General features: G+C 37.4%; 1 protein-coding gene across 2 annotated transcripts in view; it reads right to left on the bottom strand.

Moving 5' to 3' along the window:
* The window catches only part of LOC138692777 (tyrosine-protein kinase Dnt-like), a 508,961-nt gene that overhangs the window by 341,855 nt on the left and 152,357 nt on the right, over nt 1-14,749 (bottom strand). The window lies entirely within an intron of this gene.

Raw genomic sequence — 14,749 nt, 5'->3', positions numbered from 1 at the left:
TGAAAGTTAGACAAGTAATGTTAGTGAGACAGTAATAAACAATGGTAAGAAATAGTAACAATAATAATAATAATAATAATAATAATAATAATAATAATAATGAGATAATTTAAATATTTATTCTGTGATAAATATAACCATTAAACATTGAGAAACTTGTAACAGCTATTATTGTTAACGAGAAGTGTTTGAAAATTATTTCCTTAGTCAATTCTTAAATTGGTTTGATGTCTGACAGTCTCTGACATTAACGGATGTAGTAGAAGTAGCTGCTATTTATTTTGGGTCTTGTAAACTGGAATTGAAAATGAAGACGTGAGTGTCAATTTTGGGTGTATCCTAATACAATGAAATTCAATTTTAAAACAGTCAACTATTTCAAGCTGAAATATGCCTTATACAATCATACTATGAATATTTAAACACATTTTTGAAAATGTATGGCCGTTCATTTCGACACAGACTTCAGTTCTTTTGTGCATATTATCGCATTATAGACTATTGTACCTAATTCCAATTACCAGTTTCGTCCTTCGTACTAGTAACTCATGTTGAAATAATTCTGTACTTACTCTATAAAAGAATACTTTACGTACTGTAAATTCAATATTCACTTCTGCCCGATCAGAAAAGATAAAATTACTCAGACATACTATCTACTGTCCGTCCAAGTGGTTTTGTCGCAGGGTCGTAGAAAGGGGGGAAATCACGTGACAGTTTATTACTTAACGAGGTCCTTTTATTTAAGTTATTTTAAAGAGTTGTATAATATTACGTCATGTATATAGGGAACGTAATGTAGTAACTTCGATCAAAATTAGAAGACTTGAATGGGTAGGTCACTTAATTAGAATGGAGGACGAAAGAATGGTGAAGATGATCTTCACTGGAACACTGGAGGAAAAGAGAGATAGGGGTCGTCCCAGATTGAGATGATTAGACTGAATTGAGGAAAATTTGAGGAAATTGGGAATAAGGAGATGGAGGAAGAGGGCAGAGGACAGAATTTATTGGGCTATTGTTTTAAAGAGGCTTTAGCTAAACTATAAAAGCCGTATGCCCAAAGAAGAAGAAGAAAAATTAAAATCTTCTACTAAAACTTGGGTTTGAAAATATTTCTAAAAAGAAGAGAAAAAATCAAAAGCCCAAAACAATTGTGAGTTCAAAATTTGGATTTTGTTAGTGTCCCCTTAACTGAAAAACAATTGAATACAGAGCTTGCAATGTAAATACCCGGGGTACCATATTTTAAGGAACATTAATGTTGCAATAATTTTTATTCGCCCTACAAACACCGCGACCAGCAGACGACTTTTTTAAGCAAGCCATGTAGTAAGGCTACACGAAGACAAGAAAGTGAGAGCAATGCTACAATCTTAAGTGGTCCTAAATGTTTCTGCTGTATGTTTAGGTGATTAATTTACAGATTTATAACCTGGCCGCCATTAAAAAGTGGTGCTGCCCGAGCGAGCCGGGGGACGTATAAATCATCACACTCGAGCTTGGGATCACCCTGTGGTCGATTCATAAATAGCGGCGACCTTGATTTTTGTTTCCAACACGTTGGCCACATAGCGGCAACTGGACCGGTGCCCTCACGCCAGCCAGGTAGGCGCTTATGGGAAGGGAACGAATGCTTGCTATACTTAACATCCACTCAGCGCTTTCATCATATCTGAGATATTTTCCTGAACTGAGTTCTAAGCAAGCTTTTATAATTTACTGATTCTTTATCTTACTAGAACTTCGAGGTAGAATTTTATAATCTATAGGATGTTTCATAACATGTAAGCCTTTAAGGGAACCAGGTAGTGATTAGGGGTCAAACATCAGACTTTTTATTTTATGTTTAAAAAAAGTACAAAATTTTCTCTTTAAAACAATATAAATATTTGGGGGTATTTCTGCAGACAAGTCCTTTAAATGGGCTTTTAAGTTTGGCGGTTCATATAATTTACACATTCTTCTTTTTTTTTTTAACGCAGTTTCCATAAGTTGATATTTTTCAAATCTAAGTGCGCTTTTCTCTGAAACTACTGAATCAATTTACATGAAATTTTTACATTGTTTTCTGTAGCCTGTGTTCTACATAGTGTACCTACGTGTTTAAGAATATCACACACATAACACGAGAAAAAAATATATATGCATTCAAAAAATTGCAAAAAATGTTAAACAAAATTTAATATTTTTTTCTGTTCCACTAGGAGTGAAATATTTAACTAAATTTTGCTTTAGAATTTACAATATACATTACTAGATAACTTAAAAAAATACCAGGTATATGAGTGAAGATTGTAGCAAGTAATGTGCACCTGAAGAATGAGGTACACTTAGCAAAGTGGGAAAACAGGTTATCAGTTAGGGCCTTTCTTTTGCACTTGGATATGAAACTAATTAATTGTCTTTTATACCACTGAATTCAGAATGATTGATTGTATATGCATGAAAAGTTTTATTGCATTCTGAGCACTAAAAGCCTAGAAATATTGAACTAAACTTTTGTACTCAAATTTTTTAAACGCAAGGAATTACTACCCACTCCCTTTAAAATGCAGTCTGATGCGTTTGGAAAGACAAAATAAAATGACTATAAAATTTATAATAGGGGTGCTGTAGAATTCATTTCAGTTTTAATGTACCGTAATACCACAGTCTAGTATATAGTCACGAAGCTCAATATCTAATAAATATGCATCCATAGATAGTTGCTAACCACTAGGATCGCTACTGTCGCCTCATTACAGACAATGCGAAATAGTACCTGCACAGTCTATTGTTCCTAGCACCCTCATCAACTCAAGCTTCGTGACCGTATATACTAGACTGTGGTAATACTGAAGCACGGGAGTTTTGCATCATCATTGTTACCGCATAAGAAACAAAAGAAATTACTCAGCAACGACCGAATAAACAAAATGTCGTTTACTGTGCAACAACGCGCGAAATATGTCTTCCATGTCAATGAGCGAGTGAATACCCATAATGCAATCATATGGGGACGTGAAAATCCGCATGTCTCATATGAAATGGAACGCGCTAGTTAATGTTTGGTGCGCGGTAAGTCGCTATAATCTGTATGGGCCGTTTATCTTCGCAGAGGAAACAGTTCGATCAGGACCATACCTGGACATGTAAAAAAGATAAAGGTAAAGGTATCTCCGTAATATGCCATGAAGACACTGGGGGGGGGGGGCATGGAGGTAGAGCCCCATGCTTTCCATGACCTCGGCACTAGAATGAGGTGGTGTGGTCGGCACCACGCTCTGACCGCCTTTTACACCCGGGAAAGACCCGGTACTCAATTTTATAGGTGGCTGAGTGAACCTCGGGGCCGTTCTGAAAGTTTAGCAACGAGAAAAAAATCCTGTCAGCACCTGGGATCGAATCCCGGACCTTCCAGTCCGTAGCCAGCTGCTCTACCAATTGAGCTACATGTTTAAAAACTTTTTCGAACCACAACTGCAACAGGAAAACAACATGGGTATCGTGTTCCAACAGTATGTTGCATCGCTGTGGAATAACGGTTAGGATATCTGGCCGTGAAACGAAAGGGACCGAGTTAAAATCCTGCGTGGGATAAGTTACCTGGTTGAGGTTCTTTCCGAGGTTTTCCCTCAACTAATTGAAGCAGAACTTGCGGCGTTGGACCTCAGAATCATTTCGCCGTTATAATTTCTCTCCCATATTTCGGGGTTACTCCAATGTAGAGTCGGCTGCAGGCCGCCACCGAATTTGGACCCAGCGGTATGTGGTCATTAGTTGTTGATGGTAGTGCTATGTATCGCGATCTCTCTCTCGGAGCTCATAGTAGTTCGTAGAACCTGGAGTTGAGAGACCGTGGTAATGCCTAGGAGGGATGGTACAGGGATTCTGTAGGCTGTAGGGGAGTCTGTAGCGCGAGGGGCCGAGGCTTGAGTCCTTGCTGAGAGTATACAGGGTGGAAGTGAATAATCCTGCATATTTTCAGAGCGAATAGCTCATGTTGTATGTGACAAAAAAACATAATACCATATTGTTAGGAAGTGCATAGTTTTTTCAGATTTTTTTTTACCAAATGTTTAATAGGCTTACCCTCTTATTCGGTAGCTATTGCGAATAGGATTGTGATTTTTGTCCATATCGATAGAAAATCTAATATAAAGTAGTATTATATTTTATCTCACTGACGTATTTCAATAGCGTGGACGTTTTCCGTGTAAATTTAATTTAAAAACCACTAATTTCAAGTCACTGAACGATGCAATCAGATTGCAACATTGTAGCCAGAGACGGACGCGCGAGGTAGTTCACGTAGGGAGACAGTTGACCTCTTACATCTGTATTACGAGAAGAAAGAAGACTATGTTAGCGGCGATGTTGCCCGCGAGTAACAAAGGCAACCTTGAATAATTTCGAGGGAAAAATTGTTCCGGGGCCGGGCATCGAGGTCTGTGGATATAGAGGGAAAAATTGAATCGGTGTTTGGTACAGTTCCCAGGTAGCTCAGTTGGTAGAGCGTTGGTACGTTTAACCAAAGGTCCCGGGTTCGATGTCCGGCCCCGGAACAATTTTTCCCTCGAAATTATTCAAATAAACTTTACAGGGATTTATACCTGAAAACTTGATTTGCATAATACACGTCGCTCTTCGCTAACAGAAAATCACAATTTAAGTCACATAGAGCTAGTGTGCACTCAATGTTGGTTGCTTGACGGTTGTCAGCCCATCTTGTGGATATAGAGGGGAAAAATTGGATCGGTATCTGGTAGAGTTCCCGAATAGCTCAGTTGTTAGAGCGTTGGTACGTTAAACGAAAGGTCCTGGGTTCGATTCCCGTCCCCGGAACAATTTTTCCCTCGAAATTATTCAAATCAACTTTACAGGAGTTATACCTGAAAACTTGATTTGCAAACGTAACCTTACTGTTGCCGGGAGGTGGATGATCTGCATTACACCGAAATAATAATAATAATCAATGGATAAATAACACATGGGCAAGGAAAACAGAAGTACCCTATTAAAGTATGTCTCAAGCACCATGTTAATCTGCCACAAATTTCACTCAGATTTGCGAGAATAAGATCCTAGGCTTCTAGCGAGGAAAGTTGTCACTCTGACTAACACCGGAAGCCATATCATAAATCCAACTCTTCTGCTGTCAATTGTTTTCCCGTTGCTAAAGAGCAAGTGCTCGCAATCTCGAATTGGCAATGTGTCAACAGTATTATGGACCACTTTTATAAAGTTCAACGACAGGACGTTGGCCCTCTCTGGGACTTCCAAAGAAATGTGAAGGCTAAACACTGATTTACACTATAGATACGTTCACTTTAATCAGGATCAGCTTTCAGGTCTCTGAATTTATATTTCCTAGCTGTTAACTTGATGGAGTAATTTCATTATGGCTAGACGTTTCTACGTTTTGCACCGTGCTACGAATGCAGATTGAAACAGTTTAGACACTTTATTACATTCTATGAATTCAAGCACAGGTGTCCAGGGCAACTGAACATAGAAAAAGTCAGATTAACACAAGAATCTGCGCCTAGATACGTTGTGAACAGCCCCTACATATTTAGTACCCTAAAAGTTACGAACGAGGAATTATTGCAAGTTCTTCGTCTAATATGGGAAAAGTTCCTTATCTCAAAACATATTGTTCTTTATTCAAAAAACAAACTTAGAATTGGTTCATGCCCGTTGTGCTAAGTCTAAAAGTTTGTCTTGTTCTGCAAACGACTTAGCTCAGCCGTGGCGAGAACGTGACTCGCGAGACATTGCGGCTCGGTGATAGCTGTGCATTTCGCTTGCTTCTAACCTCCGCCAACCCCCACCCTCTCACTCACTGGAGTCAAACTCCGTTCCATTTGTATTTGTCTCTGACCTGCGAGTGGCATATGTCTCTCTCGAAACCATGTACGAAAGTTCCAAGTAGGATGGGAGGACGCATTTTTTTGCTGTCAATATGAGGAGAATATTAAATGTATGATTTGTTCACAAGTATTACGAGGAAAACGATTGTATAACATAAAACGGCATTATACTACATGTTACTGATGAAACATTAAAAGGTTAAGTGTTATTGTTCTTATCATCATCATCATCATCATCATCATCATCATCTCTGTACGTCGACCCTTTTTCAGCGGATGTACGAATAATGCGGTTAGCTCTTCAATTTGAACTCACTGATTTACTATGTGATGTCAAATGAAAGCTAGATGTAAGGACTTGACAAATGTTGAACTTTCAAATCTTTGCCAAAAAATAAATATCCGAAGCTTCGTTCTTTCGCTTGCTCTGTTGAAGCCATGTTCGCTACAACTTACGTTTGTGAAAAATTATTTTCAACAATGAAAATAGTAAAAACCAAATTAGATCACGACTGACAGACAAATACCTTCGTGATCAACTACGACAGACAGTAAGTGACATAATTCCTTGATTTTGAAACTCTGTCGCAGAGACATTCTGAAAACAGTTAATTTTAGGTTGTGATAATGTGTCCTATGTTTTCTTATTCATTTCTTTCTTCGTTACACGTACTAAACATTAGTTTGTAGCCTTGCACTGTATAAAATTATATTTAAGTGCTTGACGTAAGGAAAATGGAAATCCGTTAATAAGTCAGACAGTTTCTTCACTTCCCCTTCGGGTGTCCGCCTCCCTCCATAAGTGGTATGTACGTTGCAGGTACACAGTGGCTAGGCGCACGATTACACTTTCGCCACCGCTGACTTAGCTACATAGTACAGGCCCAGAAACAAAATTTGGGCCGAAATTTTGTTTCTGGCCCTGTACGTATTAGGCCTACTTTCCTAGCAATGTTTTTTTTTTTCGCAGAATTTTGCTTTTCACTCGCGCAATAATCATCAAGATTATCCGCTTGTCGCATAAATTACTGTATAATTAGTTTGTGTGGGTTCGAAACAGATTCTTCCGTTTCTTCGAAAATACAACGCATAAATTATTCCAGGATGATTTGCAATTAGTTTGCAGTAGACACTAATTTTATTCTGAAACGCATATACATCAGAAATATTTATGAGAAACATCTAAGAATTTAATTTCACAACACTTCCCATGAAAGAAGTACAGCTGATAGATTTGTGAGTATTGAATGGAATGATGAATAGAGAAAGTGGAACAGGTGGTTTCTTATTAAGACAGTTACAACTTACATGCTGGACCTGAACAACAGCAAGCACCACGCCCCAAAGTAACGGCAAGAACACTTACCTGCAAAAGAAAAGAACGGCAATTACTCATTTATTTTAATTATACGGTAAATAACAAAATGACTACACTCCACAAGGCGTGTCTTGAAATGTGACTGTTAATAACATCTGGGTGTTCATGAGATTTTCACTACGGCACTCATCTTTATAGACGTGAGCCCATGACTCAACTGTAAAAGAAAAAGATGAACTTCTTCATTATTTATCTCACATCAATTAATTCTCAAACAAAATGGAGAAAAGTCTCAAGCTGCTCTAACAAAAGAAGTATGTAAGCGCCTAGATTTAATCGTAGGCAATGTGGCGCGGCACGACATTTTGTCTGGTGGTAAATAATAGTCAATTATGTTTTATTTAACGACGCTTGCAACTGCCGAGGTTATCTCAGGATCGTCGCTGTGCCGGAATTTTTTCCCGCGGGAGTTCTTTCACATGCCAGTAAATCCACTAACACGAGCCCGTCATATTTAAGCACACTTAAATGACATCAAATGCCATCGACCTGGGCCTTTTCGAGCCCGCAACCTCCGGCACAGAAGGCCAGCACTCTACCGACAGCGCCACCCACGCCGACTATCTCATGGTACTTGAGTGCCATTGATTCATGATGTGATGCACACAGAATCATACGCGACAAGATGAGTCGCGAGCAGACATGAGGAGACAACATTGGATGACTGCTTGAACTTGATCCCGAGTAGACGGTCTGTTGGATGCAGCGTATTGCGCATGCGTGAATAGTCAGTCATGTATAGGGCTCGGAACTTGATGACCTAAAACTCACAGAAAAATGATCTATAAAATGACCGTACATTTCTGAAAATATAACATTTAAAATTAAGAAAAAAATGACCATGATCTTAATAGTAAAATTCTAACAAATAATAGCATAATTTCATCTGTGGAAAATGCATTCTCACCAAACTCAGTCGCTAACTGTCGCAAGAAAACTTTCTCTGCTTTCTTTTACTTTCGGTACTTCTAAGATTTCAAATCATCCGTCCTCAAGTGAGGTTGACCACTGGGATCCGGAATTAACAAACATAAAAGATAAGGGAAATGAAACGAGTAAAATAATGATTCGATCTGTACATTAAAACAAAAATTTACGTGTTAACATATAGATGATAGTGTAGAATTTGAAGAGAGGCCTTCAAAATTTCCACTACAATCTTCTGAACCTCATAAAAGGGAATTTTAAAGGATTTAAGGATATTACATGTAAATTTAGGTAAATAACCCCTCACTCCAAATAGTAAGCCTGTAACATCCCAGTTGTAAGGCGAAATGCCATATTTTTCACTGAGGTATGGAAGACATGGTACATATTTAGCTCGCTTGTTATTTATCTGCAGTGCTTGATTCGTGTCTCGTTCAAAGCAAATCGTAGGGTCTAAGACCATGGCTTTCTGGGTTCTTCTATTGATGGTAATTATATCGACTCTTCTACGAGATTTTTACGTCTTCACTTGTGTGATATAATATGCTGACTGCGGGCACTGCAGCTGCAGTATTTGTTCTGTTCCGTTGAATGGAACCATTAATAGAAGTGATCTGGAGTCAAGACTGATGCAAATGAAAATTTTTGTAAGACGAAATCAAATTACGTAAACAATCTGCAGTAGGTTCTCGAATGTAGACTACGAATACACTGTAAAAAATGTTCGTTCATAAGCAGAAAAGGGCAAAAATGCAGCGAAAAGTAGAACATTTCCTAAGAAATGATCAAAAGACATTAAAGACCGAAAAATACAAAATAAAAGTAGGCTATAGTAGTTCGGGTTGAAGTGAAACAAGTTTATATTGCGACCTGCATTGTCTGTGATGTTTCGGAAAATAGTTGATATTTCATCAACTTCCGAGCCCTAATCATGTACGTGAACTCGATGGAGACTTTTTTCATACACCATAATATCAATAGGGCCTCAGTCGACAAAAGAAAATCTCTTTTAGTCAAAAGTAGCAATGTTCATTCTATACTTGTTTTTTTGAAAGATGGGACATATAGTGACTTTTTTAAACCTTTCTCGTCATTTCTTAGTTCTTGCATTTAGGTTACTCTACACAAAATCTGCGTTTATTCTGTTCTTCTTCCAAAATAGTGAAAATGCAGAATGACACCATTTTCTAGGCTAGAAACTTTTCCAAATTCATACAACCGTGAATTCAGTGACGGTAGAAGCAAGTGGGAAGCAAAAAAAGAAGGGAAAAGAGGAAATGCACAGCCACTAATGTCCGTCCTTGACGCGTTAGATTACTGAACCTTTCCTGCAGTTACGTAATTAATTTTGCAACTCAACCGTTATTGTTACGTAAACAAGTGTTGCAATGTTGCCGTCTCTCCGCTTTTATTTATATCAATATCTCAAAAACCGTTCACAAGCGACCACAATGACATTAGACTTCTATGTTTAATCCCCTCGGATTCATCCTTGGAAAGGAGCCAATTCAGTTCCTTTCCATCGGGTGTATGAAGGTACAAATACGGCGATAACTTTCTGGGCATGAAATATCAAATTTGAGAAACTTGATTTCGGTAAGGACTTCTAGAAATCAAGTTTTGGGACGTTGAGAAACAACTGAAGGGTCCAGGAGAAAAATCTGTTTAGTCGCATTTTGCAAATTTTTCAGGACAGCGTTTACAGACTTGCAGAACTGAGTTCCTTCCCGTGTAAGCCTTCCCTCAATATGCTTATAATGTGGAACCAAGCGAGTTTTTCCCCTTCTGATCAGGGAATCTTTATATTCCCAACTTTAACTTAATGAGTCACAGATTCAAATTTTGCCAGCCATAAAACACATTGCACTTTTCTTTGGACATTCATCTTCTTTCAGTGCCTCAAACTTGCAGATGAAAAACTTTGAGAGTTTTATTTTCATCTGGCACCAATATTACATTTTCACCTCTACTATTCATTCAAAAAATATAATTCTCTGAAACCCCACCATGAATTTTAGAACACAGTGCAGATAAATACAATACAAAAAGAAATCCAGTACCAAGTGTGCTGAAATCGTGTATTTCAGTCAAAATCCTGAAATCCATTTTTCCACCATCACATCACTTTCACTTTCCATTTCATACAATGAGAAAGTTAACACATTTGTTATTTCGCGAGGTGTGACTAACTTTCTTCGCACCTGAAATTGGCAACATTGCAAGAGACTTGAAATTGTAAACAGCACGCCCAAGTATTGGATTTATGAAAGCACTTCCTAGACGGGTGTGATGTCATCAGTCTGCCCCACGCTGCCAACACCAATTGCTTGGTTTGCATCCAATTATTTATCTGGTGCAAGCGAAAGGTGTGAGCTCTTCGTAAATCGGCGTTTGGTGGGGTCGGCATCGCAAGGCCGGACACACGGACGGAGGGTTTGGCTACTGTCAAACTCTCTGTGCCCGTAAATTACTTATCTAACAGCCAACTAAGCCGGCGTTATACTGCAGAACACCACATTGCAGTTCAAGCGTGCATATCGCACTCCCAGTATAATAGCGTGATAACTGGAAAATTGTGATTTGTACAGATACGCTATTTCCTAGTAAATTCCTGTTCTAAAAATATTTTAATAAATAGGTTCAAAAATCTTTGATAGTTTACTATTTTATTATTACGATTTCATACCTCCACCTAGTAAAACAGCGTTGAAAATAATTTACGAAAGTAATATGTGATTTTCTACGTATTACAGCAGTGGTTGCCAAACATCACGAAATTCTGACGTAATAGAAATGCAACCCGCATACACTATCGCAGGGAGAGGGGTGGAGTGGGTATCTCCTCAGGTAATGCAGCGAATAACAGTGCAGAGACGGACTGTGACCAAAAAACAAAAGCAATATAATATTCTTCTACTTATTAACTACACACACTTTTTTCCGTATTAACTTTTATCCTCCTATTCATTATTTTTGTATTATTAATAAAATAAAATATATTTGTTATTTACCATAGAAAGAACGTGTACTTTACATCGGCAGATATTTGAAATTAGAAAAACGTACCAGGCTGGTCACAAAGTTGTAAACTACACTACATACTTTAAAAAAAAAGTCGAAGTATTTCACCTCGATTAAGACATAGAAGCCGTTACTTTTTATTATTTCTTTATTAATTAAACTAGCCGTACCCGTGCGCTCCGCTGCACCCGTTAGAAATAAATGTAAAGTAATTACATAATTAAAATAGGACATTGATCCAGGGAACATTCGGGTTTGATGGAAGGATATATCGTTTATTATGTTACTTAGTTTAAATTGTATTTAAAAAATTAAAAATGCGATCATTTTGATCCAGAGACCACTCATTTGGTCATAAAAATTATATTAGGAAGTACAGGAAACGAATGCCTATCAAGTTTTCTGTGCATAAGAAGCTATTTTAATCTTACCTGTTCTCGATTCACTCAGAAGTTACTGTAATAACATTATAGCATTACGTCCATCTAGAGAAATTACACTTTCCAATGGTGAATTAATAATTAATTATATAAATCGGTTAATTTAGCTTCCGATATTACTTCATACAAACACAGAAACATTCTCTGTAAGCTGCCGTATGTTTCATAGCTTTCGATTGTTATTGTCCAAGGCCCCTTATAGACGAAGTCATTTGTTTTTTATTTCATTACACCGCCTTAGATGGCGTTGTTATTGTAATTTTGAAACTCATTTATCTCATTAAATATCAGTCCTATCAAAATTTTGCATGGGATAAAACTTATCGGAAATTATTTTTAAAGAAACATTTGTTATGCAATATTTTTCATGAAAATTAATAATAAGGGAGATATTTATATTTATTTAATTCAGGCCCCCTTATAATCCCCCTTTTAAATAAAGTATTTTGAATGCCATATAGCCTAAAATCTAAGCTACAACGAACTTAATTTATATTCCAATTTTCATATAAATCGGTTCAGCCATTATCGCGTGAAAAGGTAACAAACAGACAGACAGACAGACAGAGACAGACAAACAGACATACAAACAAAAATTTCAAAAAAGCGATTTTCGGTTTCAGAGCGGTTATTTATATATGTTAGGACCAATTATTTTTGGAAAATCGAAAATTACCAGAAAAATTTTGGCTAGAGATTTATTATTAGTATTTTACAACAAAGTAACTATCTCTTATTTTTGTCCGCACAAAAGAAATACTTTTGCTCCCATCCTCCTTAAAATTAAATTTTGTGTTTTGGAAAATACATCGAAACATTTTATCCTACACACTTATGTACGTCCGCTGCTGATAAATGTCTTGTCTTATATCGAAGTGAAGGCTGTAAACAGAGGGTGGGGGTATGATGCCATGGTTACGCTTGAGTGGTGGCAGGGGCATGTGTCGCGACACAGCTTTTGGCGATCAGTATTTCTCTGGATGTGCGATATATTTAAAGACGTACCCAAACGCATTATAGGGGTTTACTTAACGACAATGTAACAAGTGCTTAAGAGTAGGTATATACTCGTATTATTACAACAAAACTAAATACAAAATATACAGGGTGTATACAGGCGATAGAAACACCGGGAATCTTCGCTGGAGCTCACTTTAGTAATGGGAAACACATAAGGAAAGCTACATTGTACTTGGAGCATGCAAGATTGGTTCGTATGTTTATATCAACACGTAATCGCTTTCCTGTGTCGAGTCAAAGTGCGGGCTGTCGGCACACGAGTATTTCTGCAGTGACCAGATGCCGCCTGTTGCTGCCAGAATGGCGTGAGCGGCGAGCCAAACGAGTTCCCAGCAAGCCGCATCAAACCGCGGTGTTATGGGTATAAGATATGGTCGAGGCGTGAGCAACGGCGCGCCATCGCACTGCCTAATCGGTAAAAAAAACAAAGGAATTCCAATGACACGCGTCTGCATAATATAATCAGTGTTCGGTCTTCTTTCAGTTCTAAAAATCGGCCAGTTTTACGGTCCACACGCTCCTTCTTATTTGTAACTTTTTGCATGTGCAAGTAAAAGGTACAACTGAAATTACATTTAATAAAACCTGAAATAACATTTGAGAAATAGAAATAGGCTATAAAAATTGGAAATTTCTTCTTTGAAAACGTGGAAAAATTCAAGAACATTGGAGCGTTAGTAACAAATAATATAAATGACATTCAAGAGGAAATTAAACGCAGATTAAATATGGGATATGCCTGTCATTATTCGGTTGAGAAGCTTTTATCATCCAGTCTGCTCTCCAAAAAACTTAAAGGTAGAATTTATAAAAAAAAGTTATACCGTTTGTGTGTGGTTGTAAAACTTGGACTCGCACTTTGAGAGAGGAACAGAGGTTAAGGATGTTCGAAAATAAGGTGCTTAGGAAAATATTTGAGGCTAAGAGGGATGGGGTTACAGGAGAAAGGAGAAAGCTACACAACGCAGAATGACACGCATTGTATTCTTCACCTGACATAATTAGGAACATTAAATCCAGACTTCTGAGATGGGCAGGGCATGTAGCACGTTTGGGTGAATCCAGAAATGCATATAGAGTGTTAGTTGGAAGACCTCAGGGGAAAAACCTTTGTGGAGGACAAGGCGTTGATGGGAGGATAATATTAAAATAGATTTGAGGGAGGTGGAATATGATGGTAGGGACTGTATTATTCTTGCACAGGATAGGGACCGATAGCGGGCTTATGTGAGGACGGCAATGAACCTTCGGGTTCTCTAAAAGCCATTTGTAAGCAAGTAAGTAACATTTGAAGACATAAGTGGAACAAGTTAATTTATTTACATTTTCACAAGAGAAATTTATAACTTCATAGTTAAGCCATCTTTGACCCAATATAATAATAATAATAATAATAATAATAATAATAATTATTATTATTATTATTATTATTATTATTATTATTATTATTATTATTATTTATTTTACCTGGCAGAGTTAAGACCGTAAGGCCTTATCTTCCACTCAACCAGCAAAAAGTATACATACATATGTATGAACTTAAAAGCTACAAAGAATTCAACAATTTGATTTAGATAAGAGTTACATGTATACAAGAGTTATTTATGAATTAAACAGCAAAATACTATGAACTATTAATTAAACAATGAAATACAAACTGTGTAGCAGAATTAAGATAAAATACATAGAATTTTAATATACTGCAAATAATGTTAGATAATAGAAAGAGATTACCGGTTGTTCTGCATGGTTGTGAAACTCTGACTCTCACTTTCAGAGAGGAACAGAGATTAAGGGTGTTTGAGTATAAGGTTCTTATGAAAATATATGGAGCTAAGAGGGATGAAGTTACAGGAGAATGGAGAAAGTTACACAACACAGAACTGCACGCATTGTATTCTTTGCCTGACATAGCCTAATTAGGAACATTAAATCCAGACGTTTGAGATGGGCAGGGCATGCAGCACGTATGGGCGAATCCAGTAATGCATATAGAGTGTTAATTGGGTGGCTGGAGGGAATAAGACCTTTGGGGAGCCCGAAACATAGATGGGAGTATACTATTAAAATGGACTTGAGGGAGGTGGGATATGATGGTAGACTGGATT

Source organism: Periplaneta americana, chromosome 2 (assembly GCF_040183065.1).
Source record: "Periplaneta americana isolate PAMFEO1 chromosome 2, P.americana_PAMFEO1_priV1, whole genome shotgun sequence".
Taxonomy (NCBI): domain Eukaryota; kingdom Metazoa; phylum Arthropoda; class Insecta; order Blattodea; family Blattidae; genus Periplaneta; species Periplaneta americana.
This window is presented reverse-complemented; position numbering and strand designations above follow the sequence as displayed.